Source organism: Ornithorhynchus anatinus, chromosome 2 (genome assembly GCF_004115215.2).
Source record: "Ornithorhynchus anatinus isolate Pmale09 chromosome 2, mOrnAna1.pri.v4, whole genome shotgun sequence".
Lineage (NCBI taxonomy): Eukaryota > Metazoa > Chordata > Mammalia > Monotremata > Ornithorhynchidae > Ornithorhynchus > Ornithorhynchus anatinus.
This window is the reverse complement of record NC_041729.1, coordinates 13,236,146-13,253,070: the sequence shown is the minus strand read 5'-3', so window position 1 is coordinate 13,253,070 and position 16,925 is coordinate 13,236,146. Positions and strand designations below refer to the sequence as shown.

General features: G+C 43.8%; 1 protein-coding gene across 3 annotated transcripts in view; it reads left to right on the top strand.

Annotated features, from left to right (window-relative positions):
- LOC100077095 (transmembrane protein 132C) overlaps positions 1 to 16,925 on the top strand; it is a 427,350-nt gene that overhangs the window by 395,292 nt on the left and 15,133 nt on the right. The gene's annotated exons all lie outside the window — the stretch shown is intronic.

Here is a 16,925-nt window from a genome sequence, read left to right as displayed (position 1 = left end):
ACATCTGAGTGCACCACTTTGGGGGCATCTTTTGAAAATATTATCACCAATTAGAGCTAGGAAAATAATAAAGCCTATTCAAACAGTTACCGCGATTTCCAAACAGGGAGGGGAGATGTTGTCCAGGTATCTACACAGATCCTTCCTCAGAAAATGGAGCACCCGAGAGAGATCACAGGATATCCTGTCCCAGCACCATCATTTCCCAGAGGAGTCAAGAAAGTTGACTTCAAATACATAAATGGCATCTTCCCCGCTAGACTGGAAACTCACTGTGGGAAGTAATTGTGTCTACCAACGCTGTTCTCTTGTTATACCGTACTCTCCCAACCATTTAGTACAGTGTTCCGCAGGCAGTAAATGCTCAATAAATGTGACTGATGATTGATTGGACTTGATAATGATGATATTTGTTAAGAGCTTACTATGCGTCAAATGCTGTTCTAAGCACAGGGGTAGATACAAGGTAATCAGGTTGTCCCACGTGGGGCTCACAGTCTTAATCCCCATTTTACAGATGAGGGAACTGAGGCACAGAGAAGTTAAGTGACTTTCCCAAACTCAAACAGCTGATAAGTGGCAAAATGGGGATTAGAACCCATGTCCTCTGACTCCAAAGCCCATGCTCTTTCCATTAAGCCACTCTGCTTCTCAATGCTCTGCTTTGTGGTCATAAAAATACCCTGGTGTATCATCTCTTGGGGAGCAAAGGTTTCCCCTGAGGAGTTGCCCCAAGGACCGATGAACTCAGAGTGGGAAGGGCCTGCCAAATCATTTAATGGTGTTTATTGAAAGCTACTGGGTGCAGAGCACTGTACTAAATACCTGAAAGAGTGCAAAAGAGTTAGAAAATACGAACCCTGTCCTCAAGGAGCTCACAGTATAGTGGATTAAGTAGCAATAGGAGATTAGGAGCAATAAAAGAGTACAAAAAATGATATATATATGTATACTACAGGGGTTATGTTAGTTCCAAAACAGAAGCAAGATTGCAGAGCTGACACCATGAACTTGAATACTAATGATAATATTAACTCTCGAAGCAGCCTGGCTCAGCGGGAAGAGCCTGGGCTTCGGAGTCAGAGGTCATGGTTTCGACTCCCGGCTCTGCCCCTTGTCAGCTGTGTGACTGTGGGCGAGTCACTTCACTTCTCTGTGCCTCAGTTACCTCATCTGTAAAATGGGGATTAACTGTGAGCCTCACGTGGGACAACCCGATTACCTTGGATCTCCCCCAGCACTTAGATCAGTGCTCTGCACATAGTAAGTGCTCAATAAATACCAACATTATTGTAAATATTATTATTATTACATATAGGGGTTGGGAACTGGGATTTTCAAGCTCAGGATATCTGAAACCCACCATTATCCTTTAAAAAGGGTGATGGGAGAAAATTAAAACTAGAGGCAAGTTGGCGGAGAGCAGGTTGTTCTGATAAACTATTTTCATTTATCAAGAACATTAAATCCCAATAAAATGCTCTTACTGAAGCATAATGTGATTGATTCATGAGTCACGTTTTACTTAAATATGAAGACGCAGCCTGGATTTGGTTAGTGGGATGCAATTGTTTTTAAAGCCGAGTGAGCCCGATAACCACGAGTAGATGAATTTTGGATTAATGAAACGCTTCTAATCTTGACCGTGAAATACAGGGGACTATAGCCCAGATAAGGTTCTGGACATCTGGTTTCTAGTGAGGTAGCTTGAATTTAGGAGGACTGACCTCATTTTCTGATGGGTATTTCCTGCCCGACACTGTTTTTCTGACCAGCTGTTGTGTGAGAGCGCTTCGGGGAAATAAGGACAGCTTGGGGAAAAGTCCGTTAATAACCCCTGGCTTCCGTGCGGACTGAGCATTATCAAGACAAGTTGAAAAAGAATGAATTCATCCAAAAAACTCTACTATCACCCTTTATCTCCTTGAATCAGAAGGAATAATAATGTAATAATAATGTTGGTATTTGTTAAACGCTTACTATGTGCAGAGCACTGGTCTAAGCGCTGGGGTAGATACAGGGTAATCGGGTTGTCCCACGTGAGGCTCACAGTTAATCCCCATTTTACAGATGAGGTAGCTGAGGCACAGAGAAGTTAAGTGACTTGCCCACAGTCACACAGCTAAGTGGCAGATTCGAACTCATGACCTCTGACCCCCAAGCCCGGGCTCTTTCCGCTGAGCCACGCTGCTTCACTAAGGAACCTCTGAGTTAGGAAACAGGACTTCAGTCAGATGGCAAAATTCTGGTGAGCCTCCAGCACCAGAATTAAATGACCTTCTTAATCAATAGTATTTATTGAGCTTTTGGGAGAGTGCAGTACGATAGAGTTGGTAGATACATTCCCTGCCCGCGGAGAGATCACAGTGCAGAGGGGGAAAAAAGACATTAAAATCAATTATGGATACGTATTTAGGTGCCGAGGGGCTGAGGGTGAGGTGATGATCAAGTGCTTAAAGGGCACAGATGTCTAAGTCCACGGGGAATGTGGAAGGAAAAAGGAGTAGGGCAAATGAGGGCTCAGTCAAGGAAGACCACTTGGAGGAGGTGCCGGGAAGCAGCCCGGGCTTGGGAGTCCGAGGTCATGGGTTCGCATCTGCCGCTTGTCAGCTGTGTGACTGTGGGCAAGTCACTTCACTTCTCTGGGCGTCAGTGACCTCATCTGTAAAAGTGGGGATGAAGACTGTGAGCCTCACGTGGCACAACCTGATTATCCTGTATCTACCCCAGCGCTTAGAACAGTGCTCTGCCCATAGTAAGCGCTTAACAAATACCAACATTATTATAATTATTATTATTAACATGGCTTTGAAGGTGGGAAAAGTAGTGGTCTGTTGTATGTGATAAGAGTGGGAGTTCCAGGCCAGAGGAAGGACATCGGGCAAGGGGTTGGCTGGGAGCTAGAGGAAAGTGAGGTACAGTGAGTAAGTTGGCATTAAAGGAACCAAGTGTGTAGTCTGGATTTTGGTAGGAAATCAGTGATATGAAGTAGGAGGGGGTGATCTGAACAAGTGCTTTAAACCTGTGGTAAGAATGGCAATAATAATAATTAATAATTATGGTATTTGTTAAGTGCTTACTATGTGCCAAGCACTGTTCTAAGCACCGGTATAGATACGGTTTAATCAGGTTGGCCCACGTGGGGCTCACACTCTTAATCCCCGTTTTACAGCTAAGGTGACTGAGGCACAGAGAAGTGAAGTGACTTGCCCAGGGTCACACAGCATATAGGATTAGAACCCATGTCATTGATGAGGAGGTGGATGGGCAACCACTGGAGTTTCCTAAGGAATAGAGAGATAAGGACTGCTTGTTTTTTTAAAAAAAAGTATGATCCAAGAAGCAGAATGAAGTAAGGACTTGAGAGGGGAGAGACAGGATGCGGGGAGATCCGCAAGTGAGGACGATGCAATGGTCAAGGTGGGTTATAATGGTGGGATCATCATAAGTCCTTGGGTCAGCATAGTAACAGCTTGAATGGAGAGGAAGGAAGGATTTTATTCATTCGTACATTTGATCGTATTTATCGAGCGCTTACTGTGTTCAGAGCACTGTACTAAATGCTCGGAGAGTATAATTCAGCAACAAATAGAGACAATCCCTAATCAACAAGGAGAACCAACAGGATTTGATGACTTAACATTTTGGAGAGTACACGACATTTAGTAGACATGATCCCTGTCTTCAGTGAGTTTACAATCTAGCAGGGAAGACTGACTCTAAATTGCGGGTAGAAAGAATCAGTAGAGTAAAAGGGTGTGTAAGTAAGTGCTACAGTGGGCGGAGAGGAGAGGGGGCAACTGTTTAGGTGACACTGAAGAGCTGGAGTGGAAGATTGGACTGTGAGCCCCTCACTGGGCAGGGATTGTCTCTGTCTGTGGCCGAACTGTACATGCCAAGCGCTTAGTAGAGTGCTCTGGACAAAGTAAGTGCTCAGTAAATACTACTGAATGAAGTTGGGGATAAATATAGGTTGGGGAGATGGGAGATTATTCGGGAAGGCCTCCCGAAGGAGTAGGGATTTTAGAAAAGCTCTGAAAATATAGAGAGTAGCAGTCTGCCAGACAAGAAGGAAGAGGGTATTCCAGGCAGGAGAAAGGGTGAGAGGAAGAGGACGAGAGAAGGGTGATAGATTGGGAGGGTGGGAGACACTGTGGGCCTGCGAGGGAGTTAAATGTCTGGAGTAGTTGGTGCAGACAGCGGGTGTGAGAGTCAGTAATAATTGCGGCATTTGTTAAATCCTCACTCTACGCCAAGCACAGAATTAAGTGCTGGGGAAGATATGATATATGCAGATTCCACATGCCTGGATTCCCACCAACAGCAGTCCTCGGTATGAGCAATGGAAGGAGAAAGCGCGCTCTGGAGGTGATCCAGGGCCGGAGGTTGGCGGTGCCAGATTGACAGAGGGACGGGGGTGCAAGCGAGTCCCATTTGTCCGTCCCCTGGTCGCGATCATTCCCTTCCTGCGGTTAAGCTTTCCATCCCTCCATTTTCCCAGGACCTGACTTTGCAGTAGGAAATATCCCATTATCTCCCCGATTGATTTAAGGCGTTCCCCTCGGCAGTTTTCCTTCATGCCCCGTGCCCATCAGTTGTACTCAGGAAACAGTGACTGAATGTGCGGAGCGCCAGGTAAGGTTTGGGGATGGAATTTTTCACTGTGGAACATTCTTATAATCTGAGTGGGACCAAATTAAGCCTTGATGTCAAAAGAGTGTTTTCAGGAAGCATTGCCAGATAGGGGTAGCAATTCTGGAGCCGTGCACTGGTAATTTCACCCCAGAGCAATCCCGGGGAACCCCGATAGACCCCGATTAACCGATAGAATTTCTGGCCTATCCAATCCCTAGCTCTGTCCACATTCCTTATGGCTGTATGATGAGCTTTGTGGCAATTTCCAAAGTCCAGGCATGCTGACAGGAGGAGGGGAAGAGCTCTGGTAACCCTTGGCAGGAGCTCCTAATTGGCTTAATTACCGAGCCAACTGGGAGACACTTTGGAAGACAAGACCTTCACAGTGGACTGCTGACCCACTGCCTCTCTGTGAATTGAATCAGTGCTGTGATGGAGGGCTTAGATTGAAAGGGGCCAAGAACTTTATGACTGGAAATTGAAAGACAGTCCGTACTTGATCTGGAGGAGCTAAAAATGACTCGTTCACCGGTGAGCTGCTGTGGTCACTTTCAGGAATAATAATAACTGTGGTATCTGGTAGGCGCTAACTGTGTGCCGGGCACCGTACTAAGCGCTGGGGTGGATAGGAGGAAATCAGGTTGAACACAGTCCCTGGCCCACGTGGGGCTCACAGTCTCAATCCCCATTTTACAGATGAGGTAACTGTGGCACAGAGAAGTGAAGTCACTTGCCCAAGGGCACACAGCAGACAAGTGGCGGAGCCGGGATTAGAACCCAAGACCTTATGACCCCCACGCCCGTGCTCTATCCACCACGCCATGCTGCTTCTCATGGCATGGTGGCATGTCACCCTCCATCAATTAATCCATTAAGCATATTTATTGAGCGCTTTCTGTGTGCAGAATATTCTACCAAATGCTTGGAAGAGTACGACGTAATACGATTGGTAGACACGTTCCCTGCCCACCCTCCTATTCAATCATTCATAGCAGGCCAGGAAATTAATACTATCATCTAGTAAGGAGTACTAGTACATTAGCATCAACAATAGACATTGACTTACTTGAAAATTTCAAGGTTTGCGAAATGCTCCGTGCATTGAGAGTGAGCACTCGATAGATATTACCGATCGATTCTTTCCTCAGCTACTTGGCAAATAGAAATTACCACACTGGATTACATTGGTCCATTGACCTCAGCACTATCTCCCAGTCGAAACATTTCAGGAAAGGGGAATAGCCAAGTTCCGCATCCAAGCTCCTAAAACTGTTCAGCATCTGCAACTCTCATGACCATAGACAGAAGAAGCATTGTTTGAAAGGGATAGGAGTGCAGGTAGCAAGACGATCCTTTCACTTTTGGTTAATCTTTGTTTATTCCGGGATTTTTTGCCAAGATAAAATGATGATTAATAATCTTCCCTGCACAACTGCTCCTCGAAAAAGGTTTTTATTCTTTTGCCACCATAACTTTATGGAATCGATCGACACCAGCTTTGCAGCAGATATCAGCTAAAGAAGAGCCCGAATCATGCTGATGCAGATCAGAAATGTACATGTGTGTGCATGTGTGGGTTTAGGTGAGTCTAGAGAGTGAAAAGGTCATGTATGGAAACAAAATACATATATACGTATGTATAAGCTTTTATTTGGTTTATTTACAACCAAAAATATTAGCCTACATTTGTGTGTGGGCGTGTGAGCAACAAATCTTAAGAGTGTGTGAGGTACATTTGCGTGTGCATATATATGCATAATAATCATAGTATTTAAATGCTTACTATGTGATAAGCATCGTGCCAACCCCTGGTGCTAATCATTCTTAATACCTGTCCCACATGGAGCTCTCAGTCTAAGGAAGAGGGAAAATAGATATTTAGTTCCCATTTAGACAGAGAAGTTAAGCGACCTGCCCAAGGTCACTCAGTAGGCAAGTAGTGGAGCTGGGATTAGAACCCAGGTCCCCTTTCTCCCAGACAATATAGTATGTAGCGGTTGTAGAAATTGTATTTATAGAGAGTCTACTGAGTGCCGTCACTGAACTAAACACCTGGAAGGTACAAAATAAGTACAAAGACATGTTCTCTGCCCACAAGGAGCTTTCACTCTCTCAAAATAGTGTACATACCGTATTGGTCTAGCCGGAAGAACCCAGGCCTGGGAGTCAGAGGACCTGGGTTCTAATCCATGCTCTGCCAGTTGCTCGTTGTGATGGCCTTGGGCAAGTCATTTAACTTATCTGTGCCTCAGTTTCCTCATCAATTAAGTAGAGATTCAAAACCTGTTTTCCCTCTTCCTTAGACTGTGAGCCCCAGGCAGGACAGAGATTGTATCCAACTTCTATCTACCTCAATGCTTAGAACAGTGGTTGGAGCATAATAAGCACTTGATAAAAACAATATCAAGTTATATATGTATAGTTATGTATATATAAAATATATACATATTAAATATGTACATAGAGAGAAATATATGTATATAATATAAAGTACATTCACAAAATCGAAATGTATTTGAAGAAATAATAATAATAATAATGTTGGTATTTGTTAAGCGCTTACTATGTGCAGAGCACTGTTCTAAGTGCTGGGGTAGATACAGAGTAATCAGGTTGTCCCACGTGAGGCTCACAATTAATCCCCATTTTACAGATGAGGTAAATGAGGCACAGAGAAGTTAAGTGACTTGCCCACAGTCACACAGCTGAGAAGTGGCAGAGCCGGGAGTCGAACCCATGCCCTCTGACTCCGAAGCCCAGGCTCTTTCCACTGAGCCACGCTGCTTCTCTAAAATTAAGAAAATTAAGATGATTTAAAGGAAACCAGTAGATCAGTTAATGCAGGAACCGAAATGGTGCTTTAGTAGCGTGTCTTTGGAGAGAGACTTAATTACGTAATTAAAGAAGGGAGAAGGATCTGAAAAAGGGGGATTTTAAAAAAATAAATGGGGGCTAGCCATCAGTGCCTTTAAAAGGCCAACCCAAAAGGTAATGCTTGAAGATAGTACTGTCACTAGTTAGCAGTGGTAATGGATCATCTACTTATAATACACAGACTCTTGGGCCTTCATGGTCAGTGAAAGAGAATACCCTTTACTGGTTTGGAGCCCTCAGCCTCCCCTAGAATTCTCAGCTCACTGACATAGGGGCCAGGTGTCAAGATGGAAAAGTCAGAAACTGCAAAGGAAAAACCTAAGAAAATGCCAGCCAGGATACCTGCACCACGAAAGCCAGCCATTGGGGCTCAAGTTCACAGCTGCATGTTGGAGTATGGAGGAATGTGGCTTTAAAGAAGTCAGATACCAGGACTGGTAAAGACATTGGCTTTGCAAAGTAGCATATTAGTTTTCCCTGCCTTTATCTGTCTTCTGTTCATTGTGTGCAACTCAAAATGCAAGCACTGAGGACGTCTTCCCTAAACCTCCTCTTCTGAGAGGGCAGAGCTGTTTACCTGTTAGGCAAAGGGATTTCCCAGGACCTATTGCCAAGAAGACCGGCTCTATTGCGATAGTGGTACCCGACAGTGGTCTATAATGATGATAATAATAATTGTGGCATTTGTTAAGCACTGACTCTATGCCAAGGATCATACTAAATGTAACAGAAACAAATCAAGCACAGTTCCTGTCCCACATAAGGTTCAGAATCTAAGGGGAAGGGAGAAGAGATAACTTAGCCCCAGTTTACAGAGACGGAGGCTGAGGCTCCAAAAACTAACGTGGCAGAGTCAGGATTAGAACCCAGGTCTCCTGTCTCCCAAGCCTGTGTTCTTTCCACTAGACCATGCTGCTTCTCACTGAGGCAGGTTTCAATGATGAAAACGCTTCTCCAACGGCCAGAGGTCTACATATGGAATTGGACACCGCTGGAAGTCGTTCAGGCCAAAAGTATCAGAAATTTTAAGAGGCATTTGGATACCTAACAGTCAAGAGTCAATTCATGGTATTTATTGAGTACTAACTGGGTCCAGAGGGCTGCCCTAAGCACTTGGAAGACTGCAGTACAGTAGGGTTGGTAGAAACAATCCTAGTCCTCAAGGAGCCTTCTATCTAATGGGTGTTAGAAATATGGAGTAAAGATTAGGGAGTTAGACAACGTATCCCTAAACAATCGGGTCAAAATTAGGAGGGCAACTGCCATCCTGGCTCCTCTTAACATTGCGTTGTCACAGTCGGAATCGGAATCCAGGACTAAATGGACAATAATCCACTGCTCGTTTGATATCCTTATATCCTCACTCCACAGGTAAAAGCAGCCCAGGCCACGGAAAGTGTAAGGCAAGGTCAGAGCCGGACTCTCCATCTTTGCTGGGATTCAACCTCATTGCGTTACTGGATCAGTCACAAATCTTGATTTTCAGATTATAACAATACGGCATTTATTAAGCATACACTATGTATGCTGGAGTAGACACAAGATTATCAGATCAGGCAGAGTCCTGGTCCCACATGAGGTTCACGGGTGCTGTTATTCCCACTTTACAGATGAGGGCATTGAGGTCCAGAGAATTTAAGTAGCTTGTCCCAGGTCACACAGCAGGGCAGTGGCCGTGTCTTCAGGCTCACAGACCCGTGTACCTTTCTCTAGGCCATGATGCCTGCCAATACAGTTATAAAAATGTTTTTAAGTAAATATGAATATAGGATGATATATAAACAGATTCATCAGACAAAGGTATTATTGAGCACGTACTGTGTGCAGAACAGTGTGCACTTGTTCACTCAGAACACACAGAACACTTGGGAGAGTACAAGACAACAGAATTGAAACACACCTTCGCTGCCCGCAAGAAGTTTATGATCTAGACAGGGGGACACGGACATTAATGTAAATAAATTAAGGATATGTACCTAAGTTCCGAGGGGCTGAGAATGGGGTGAATGCCAAGTGCTTAAAGGCTACAGATCCGAGTGCAAATCATCACCATAATAATTATGGTATTTGCTAAGAACTTGTTATGGGTCAAGCACTATTCTAAGCACTGGAGTAGATACAAGTTTACCAGGTCAGAAACAGTCCTTGCCCAACATGGGGCTCACGTTCTAAGTAGGAGGGAGAACAGGTGATGAATTCCCATTTTACAGTTGAAGAAACTGAGGAACAAAGAAGTTAATGACTTGGCCTAGGTAAAACAACAAGCAAGTGGCAGAGTTGGGATTAGAACCCACCTCCCCTGACTCCCAAAGCCATGTTCTTTCCACTAGGCCAAGCTGCTTCATGTGCTTTCTCTCTATTTAGATGCTTTCCATCATTCTGTCCAGAGACTGGTGTTAGGTAGGTCAATTTCTCACATCCAAAACAGAACTTTTCATCTTCCCACCCAAACCCTCTCCTTTCCCTGACTTTCCATCACCATAAATAACAACACCATCCTCCCGGTCTCACAACCCCATAACTTTGGCATTATCTTCAACTCATCTCTCTTATTTAACCCACATATTCATTCTGTCACAAAATCCTGTCAGTTCTACCTTCACAACATCTTTAGAATCTGCCCCTTCTTCTCCATCCACACTGTCAATGGGGAAGGCCAGGATTCACAATCAGTTCTTGTCACCATCAATCTACATTCTACAGCTTTCTAACTCCATCAGTAAGAAACATGGTAGACAGAGTACATGCTGGGTAAGTTTGAGCCTTCGCTGTTCTTCTGGTCCCTCGGGAGTACCTGGCCCAGAAGAACATTTTCAGCTGGCAGAATCAGAGCTCTGCCTGCATTTTGCCTCTTCAGCGAGGGCCAGATCAGCACCAGATCCACGACATGAAAGAGTACTTAAGGTAGTTAGTAAGCATACCAAACCTAAACTGCCCTGTCCTTCCATTTTGTTCTTCCTCAGCCTCTTTAGACTTCACTTTCTCCCCGAACAGCTGACATGAGATGAAAAAAACTGGCTCTAATGAGAATGTAAAGCTCCCTATCTGGATTTCTGGTTGACTAGAAACATATCTTTTCATGTGCCACTGCCCAGGTGAATCTGAAGAGAAATTCCCACCCATCTTGAAGACCAAATGTAGCCAAAGGATCCATATGTCTTGCCCCACCTCCACCTGTCCTGGTTTCACTCTGGGCTGGACTGCCAGTTCCCAAGGCCACCTGTGTGGCCAAGCCCAGAACGATGCCATGTCTCCCGTGTGGGTGGCGTTTTGCTTTGTCAGCTGGATGCAATGTGATTTATCACATTAAAAAAAAAAAAAATCCTCTCCAACCATTGGGTTTTTCATGGCCTTCACTGTAAGGGGCAAGAGGGGAAGAAAAAAAGAAAGAGACCATGTCCTGAAAATTTTGCTTAGCACTGTCTTTTCCTCCTTTTTTTTCCTTTGGAGATGTCAGAAAAGTAGTTGTAATGCATTTTAGTAATGAAAGAACTGCTGAAATGGCATCAGAGAGCTCCTTAAAATGCAAAACACCTTCTCCGCCAGTTGCAGGGCCTGAAGAAGATCATTTACATTAGGGTGAAGCCTAATCGAGAGTATTTTTGAGCACCTTTGAGATGGAAAAGATTTAAATAGAAGTATTAAAAGAAACAAAAGTGTGTGATGGCAAAGCAGAGCTCACTGCTACACATCCTCATTGGGAGGGATGGGTGAGGAGATTGGATACCTAAGCAGATGGGTGACCATTGGAAATTGGGCATTACAGGCAAGGAAGACTTGCAAAAACTCTAATCACATAGTGAATCACGGACTTCAGAAATATAATAGAGTAGAAGCAGCACGGCCTAGTGGATAGAGCACAGAACTGGGAGTCAGAAGGTCATTAGTTCTAATCCTGGCTCTGCCACTTGTCTTCTGTGTGACTTTGGGCAAATCATTTCACTTCTCTAGGCCTCAGTTACCTCATCTGAAAAATGGAGATTAAGACTTGAGCCCCATGTGGGGCAGGGACTGTGTCCAACCCGATTTGCTTGTATTACCTCCCAGTACTTAGTACAGTGCCTGGCAAATAGTGGTTAAAAATACCACAATTATTATTAGTATTGTGGTAGTATAGCAGTGAAGTATTGGTAGGCAACAGCATCAAATTCATTCATTCATTCATTCAATAGTATTTACTGAGCGCTTACTAGGTGCAGAGCACTGTACTAAGTGCTTGGAATATACAGTTCGGCAACAGATAGAGACAATCCCTGCCCAATGATGGGCTTACAGTCTAATCGGAGGAGACAGACGGACAAAAACAAGGCAACATAATCACAATAAATAGAATCAAGGGGATGTACACCTCATTAACAAAATAGGGTAATAAAAATGTAGACAAATGAGCACAGTGCTGAGGGGAAGGGAGAGGGAGAGGAGCAGAGGGAAAGGGGACTTAGCTGAGGGGAGGTGAAGAGGGGAAGGGGGAGGGAGCAGAGGGTGGAGGGGGAGCAGAAAGGGAGCAGAGGGAGCAGAGGGAAAAGGGGAAGCTCAGTCTGGGAAGGCCTCTTGGAGGAGGTGAGCTCTCAGTAGGGCTAAGCAAGCGAATCAATCAGTGGTATTTATTGAATGCTTACTATGTCCAGAGCACTCTACTAAGCCCTTGGGAGAGTACAATAAAATGGAATTAGCAGGCATATTCCCTGCCCATAATGAGTTTACAGTCTGGAAATGACTGAATTGGACTTATCTGTCCCAGCAGTTAGCACAGTGTTTGGCACATAGCAAGGACTTAGTTAATCAGAGACAGTAGTTGAAGCTATGGGAGCAAATGAGTTCTCCAAGGTAGTGGGTGTAAATGGAGAACTGAAGGGGACCCAGAACTGAGCCTTGGGGAACTCCTACAGTTATGGAGTAAGAGGTGGAGAAGGAGCCCACAAAAGAGACTGAGAATGAGCGACCAGAGAGATAGGAGGAGAACCAGGAGAGGACAGTGTCACTGAAGCCAAGGTTGGGTAATAGACGCAGTAGAAGGGTTGGTCGACAGTGTCGAAGGCCACTGAGGAGGATTAGGACAGAGTAGAGGCAGTTGGATTTGGCAAGAAGGAGATCATCAGTGACCTTTGAAATGGACAGTTTGGGTGGAGTGAAAGGAATGCAAGTCAGCTTGGAGGGAGTTAAGGAGAGAATTGGAGAGGAAATGGAAGCAGTGGGCATAGACAACTCACTCCAGAAGTTGACAGAGGAATGATGGGAAGGAGATGGGGCAATAATTCGAGGAAGCCATAGGGTCAAGGAATGGCCTTTTTTAGGATATGTGGAGACATGGATGTGTTTGAAAGCAGTGGGGAAGAAACCGCTGGAGAGTAAACATTTGAAGATGGCCGTCAGGAAGGGAAGAAGAGAGAGGGAAGCATTTTGATAAGGTGGGAAGAGATTAGTGGTTTGGAGAGGCCACTTTTGCAAGCATTTATTTGTCGTCAACAAATAGAGCAGACTTTCTTTTCTACCTCAGTCCAGTGCCAGAATGCCACACACACACCATGTTATTAGAGTAAAATGAATATTAACATAAGCAGGAGGCCAAAAAAGTGAGTTCAGAATCCCTGTATAAGTTATAAAAAGAAATCTTTAGACTAAGGATATGATCTATTTTTATTTCATTTCTCTTTATGTGGCTCCTTCCAAATGTTCCCTTTCACATGTAGGTGGATTCTCCTACCACTTTTTTTAATCTTCCCTCACAGGCTGATAATATCTTCATTTTTATCCTCCCTTCAGATCACTCCATTCCTCAGGTCAGCGACACTTAGCAGAGACCAGGTTCATGAATCATTTAATCAGTGATGTTTATTGGGTGCTTACTGTATTCAGAGCAGTGTGCTTCAACACCTGGGAAAGTCCAATACACCACAGTTGGTAGACATATTTCCTCCCCACAAAGAGCTTACAGTCTAGAGGGATGAAACATAGAAAAGGCCAGCTGTGTTGCAGGATAGAATTAAATAACCACTGAAAACTTAAGCTGTGCAGCTCAGAATCTGGTCAGAAGAAAACACATTAGAATTTGGAATGGGACTTTCTCTGAAAAACTAGAATGACCTTGGCTTTGGAAAAGATAAATTCTATTCTTATAACTAACTGTGTGTCCTTCTGTAGTTAGTTGATGGACATTTGGAAGGATTCATTTTAGAGCAACCGAATTCCTTTTTCTATAGAGAAACTATATACTGCTTGAGGGCAGGGATTGTATCTACTAACTTTTTAAAAACAGTATTTGTGCATTTGTTAAGCACTTTTTATGTGCCAGGCACTGTGCTAAGCACTGGGGTAGATGCAAGCTAATCAGATTGGACACAGTTCATATCCCCTATGGGGCTCAGTCTTAACCCTTATTTTACATATGAGGTAAAACTGAGGCCCAGAGAAGTTAAGTGACTTACCCAAGATAACATAGCAGACACGTGGCAGAGCTTGGATTAGAACCTAGGTCCTCCTGACGCCAAGTCCAGTGTTCTATCCACTAGGCAACACTGCTTTTCTACCTCCATTCTACTCTCCCAAAAACCTGGAATAATGCTCGGTACGGAGGAAGCGCTCAAAAGTACTAGTGCTTAAAAAAATCAGGGTAAAAATTTGCCCTGTGTCAATCAAGCAAATCTTCATTAGCTTGTGCCTTCCTCCACCTAAAACCGATCCAAAAGGCACCAGTACAGCTCCAAGAAAATTGATTATTTGACTGAGAAGTAGTTGAAATACCTTCTCAGGTAATGGATGGCCTTTGTGTTCTTGTTACAGCTGTAGTGCTGCTGATCATAAAGAATAATAACCATGTCTCACAGCCATTATAAATTCTCAGTCATGATTTTAAGACAAATGGTTCTTCTAGAATGAGTAAAGGCAGTTTGCCTGGGATTAGGAACAGCCCTAGGTATAAGTTTTAACCTACATTAAAGTTTCATGAACAAGTGGCAGACTGTTTTGAAAGGATATAGAACTCTTTCACTAGTCATTTATTCTCAAAATTCTATGAGATTGTAACACCTGTTTGAAAAGTTTAGTGAGCAGCCGAAACTGGAATTTTGCTCATGGATTTCATGGAGCGAAGAATTTGTCCATTTTGTTGTTGTCTCTGTGGCTTTGCTAAATGAAATCCTCCCATCACAGTCATAGAATTTGGCTTCTTGAATATTGGTAACCAGCACCCAGGAAACTTGAAGAATTATCTGCATCCCTGCTTGCGTTTCCTGGAGCCAGTTTCCAAGCTCGTTAAGGTTGTCTCCTTAATGTCCTCTATCTTCTTGGCAGCCTTGCAAATCAACACCAAAAATTTACCAACCTCATAAAAATATGATCAGTCCAACATCCCCCCAGGAGTCATCCAAATCATGCATTCATTCATTCATTCATATTTATTGAGCGCTTACTGTGTGCAGAGCACTGTACTACGCACTTGGAAAGTACAATTCAGCAACAGAGACAATCCCTACCCAACGACAGGCTCATAATCAGTGAAAACAGCATTCTTTGCTAACCACAGGGATTTCTGCCCACACAGGTGAAATGAGCAATGTCGATTTCCAAGGAGGCTGTCGGAGAGCCTCTTTCGGCCTCTTTCTGGGATATCTAAAATCTGCGTCTAAAGGATTCTGATGAACCCACTACAGGAAAAAATCTAAATTGAGCCTCTGCTATTCTCTAGAAGGAGAGCATCCCACCTAGATCTGTTTTACCTGTATTTGTAGGGGGCAGTGGAATGAACAGCCTCAGAAGGCAGGACCATTTGTTATGTCGATTTAATTTGCAGGTGGACTGACAATTCAAGAACGGGAGTGATAGGTGAATGTAAGCTTATTGTGGGCAGGGAATGTCACTATTTATTGTTGAGTCGTACTTTCCCAAGACCTTAGAACAGTGCTCTGCACACAGTAGGTGCTCAATAAGTACGATCGAATGAGAACGACTGAATGAATGAGCAGATTCATCAGGTGAAGGAGGATGGAGCATGGAGAGTACAAAACCCATCCAGAATGAAAGGTGAATTAGATCCCCGGGAGAGAAATCGGGACAGCTTATTATTTCAGAGGAGTTTTCTTTTCATTTCTGAAGGAATGCCAACTCATTTAGTAATGCAATGGCTCCCATTCCTAGCCACTTAATGTATGATTAATGTGGCACAAGATTTCCCTCGACGTTTATGACACCTTTAGGAATAGATATGACGATGACTTTATCGCATATGGCCACTTCATACTCTCTGCATTTCTCTTAATTATTTATATATTCTGGAGTGGTTGAATTCCCTCCCACCAGTACTCAGAAAGGTAATAAATGAGGAAAGTCAATGGCCTGTAAATTACAACATTGATTAAAGAAGTGATTACTGATATAACTCTTACATGACTATTATGCTAATGCCTGCTTAGACTTCGGGACAGTATTTACATGTTAATGACCGATCTATTGCGGTGTCTAAAACAAGTTGACATCTTTCATCAAAAAGTAAACACTGGGAGACCGTTATCATTTGTTGGTGAGATGATGAATCCGTCTCCCTCGCGAGAGTCTCACTCCGGAACTCCTCCCCAGTCGGCCTCATTAGACTGTAAGCGTGTTAAAGACAGGGATCACGTCTACCAATTCTACTGTATTCCCCCAAGTGCACAGAGCACTGGTCTGTACACAGTAAGTGCTCAATAAATCCAACTGATAGATTGCCCTTGAAATGCACTCATCCATACCACCTCTGAGTCCTAGCCTAGGGCGAGGCACATCTCCTCCGAGAAGCGCTCCCTGACTAAGCCCTCCTCTCCTCTTCTCCCCCTCCCTTCTGGGCAATCCTTACTTGCTACTTCATTCATCCTCCCTCCCATCCCCACAGCACATATGTATATATCTGTAATTTATTTATTTCCCTATTTATTCATATTAAAGTCTGTCTCCACCTCTAGACTGTGAGCTCGCTATGGGCAGGAATGAGTCTGTTATTATATTGCACTCTCCCAAGCACTTAATACAGTGCTCTGCACACTACAAGCGCTCAGTAAATATGTTTGAATGAATGAATGAATGAATGAATGAATGAATGAATGAAAGATTATGGCGTGAATGGAGAAGATCCTTTCAGAAACGCTTAAAAGCATTCACTGATAGCGTTTTTGCACATGTCGACTTACCCTCTTCACTGAGCACTTATTCAACTACGTATCCACTTTTCCTATCTGTAAATTACTTGGAGTTTACATTCACCCCAAAGTTTTAAGATCCCTTAGGGAGGGGTGGTGTCTTTCAACTCTGTCATATTCTCCCAACTGCTTAGTATATTGCCCTGCGCACCTAAGATGCTCAACATACTCATTGACTGATTAATTTCCGGCCCCTTCTTGCTCAACCCCAGTTTCGGCAGGGTCAAGAAGAAACAGTCATGGTTACCG